A 2,296-nucleotide genomic window follows, 5' to 3' on the forward strand; every position below is an offset into this window, starting at 1 on the left:
TAGAGGCAGGTAGTTCAGATACCCACCTGTTAGGGAAAATCCCTGAGGAGGTCAGATTTCAACTGAGAGTTGAACAATGAGATGTTTGCCATGGGAAGATTTAGGAGAAAAGTATTACAAGTTAAGGGGAGGCAATGACCCAGGGACGAGAAAACAGCCCCCTGAAGAGTCAGTGTGAGAGTTCAGGCTGGGAAAACTACAAACCATAGTCATTCCTTAAGAAAAAAGATAGGTGATTCTATTGATCTGAACTTCCACTGACAAAGAACAAAAAGTAACAAATCACAAAGACTCCCTGTATCTCCCTTGCTTCCACGATGTTCAATGTGAAAAAATATGAAAATTAGTAACTTCAGTATAAATAAAATTACTAAGGAGTTCAAATAAATGATTAAAACATTTTTAACTGTAAAAACAATATTTGCAAAAATAAATAGAATCTGTTGATTTAGAATCTCCCAACAAGGAAGAGTAGTACCAAGAATTGTAATACCTTCGTCAAGAGAGATGAATTTCTGTTTCCTATTCCAATGGTTATGATGTTATTGAAAAAAATCATTCTCACTAGAAGGACATAAAGGGACAATGTATGCATTTTTCTTGCTCAAAAAAATTAAAACTTTTAAACTATAATTTCATTTATCTAATTCCTTACTTTAATTATATAATCAGACTTACATTTGTGCACAAAGAAGATCTAAATAATAACATTTACTCAATATCCTCTCTAAATTGATTGATAGATTCAACACAAATCTTATTAAATTCCATCAGACTCTTTTGAAAAGTTGATTCTAATTTTAGAAGGAAAACCAAAGGTCCTAGAAGGGCTTCAACAATCTTGAAAAGGAACAAGCTGAAGGACTTAAACTGCCTAACCATAAGACTAACTGTAAGCTCCAGTAATAAAGACAGTGTATCATTTGTGTAAATATAGACTGAAGATCAAGAAACAAAACTAGGAGTCCATTCCACACATACATAAATAATTTTCAACCAAGGTGTGGAGAAAAAGTGGAGAAAGAGAAGCCTTCTTTTTCTTTCCCTCTTTTTTCAAACAAATGTTTCTGTAACAGCTGAATAAAGTTTAAAAAAAAAATCTTGAGCTTCATCTTATTTTATACACAAAAATCAATCTGAACATAGGTACAATTATAAAAAACAAAATTATTATGAAGAAAATATAAGAAAATATCACTACAAACTTGGGGTAGAAAACAATCTTAGGTTCCAAAAGCACTAACTAAAGATAAAAATGGGTTAGCTGGTCTTCATCAAAATGAAAATTCTATACTATATTAAAAATATTTATACTATACTCTATTATCTTGTACTATACTATATTATTCTATACTATACTATTTTATTCTGTATCTATACTATACTATATTATATTAGTATTAGTATAGTACAATATACTATACCATATCACATTAGTATAGTGCAGTAGTATATATACCCATACTATATATTAGTCTATATACAAATAGCTATATTATTCTATATTTTAAAACTATTATTAAAATAAGTAAGCCATAGACTAAAAGAAAATAATAACAAAATATATCTGACAAAATAATGGTATCAAGATATACAACAAATTTCTATGAATCAGTAATAAAGCAACTCAACAGATAATAGGTAAAAGACTGGAACTGACACTTCATGAAAGAGGATACAAATTAAATATATGAAGAGGCAATCAAAATCCTCAGTCATAAAGAAAATGAAAGTTAAAACCACAATTCAAATATTATACACACTACAATACCTAAAATTCAAAAGATCAACCACATCTAATACAGGTGAGCAAATGAAATTCTCATCCTAGGTGGCTGCTCTTTTGGTGATCTATTTGCAATTGTCATAGCGAATTTCCATCCAAGGAAGCAAACACGCATCTTCACAAAAAAGTACATAACATTATTTATAGAAGGCTTTTTAATATGAGAAACAGCATTAATATCTGTCAACACAAAAATAAAGAAATCATGATATAGTCTTATTATGGACCTCTACTCTGCATGAAAAAAATGAAACATGAAATCTCAAAAATATTCTAAGCAAGTAAAACGAGATATACATGCACACAAAATGCTATGATTCCATTGTATGAAGTCAAGAACAGACAAAATGAATCTATGGAGACAGACATCAAAAGTGGTTGAGTTGAACGAATGGAAAGAGACCCCAATCTAATATAGTGCGATGACAATAATCTATGTTTCATCCTGGATGGTGGTGAAATGAAGGTCCTCAATTGTGAAATCTCAAAGAATTGTATGTCAGCACAACT

The sequence above is a fragment of the Cervus elaphus genome, chromosome 32 (assembly GCF_910594005.1).
Source record: "Cervus elaphus chromosome 32, mCerEla1.1, whole genome shotgun sequence".
Lineage (NCBI taxonomy): Eukaryota > Metazoa > Chordata > Mammalia > Artiodactyla > Cervidae > Cervus > Cervus elaphus.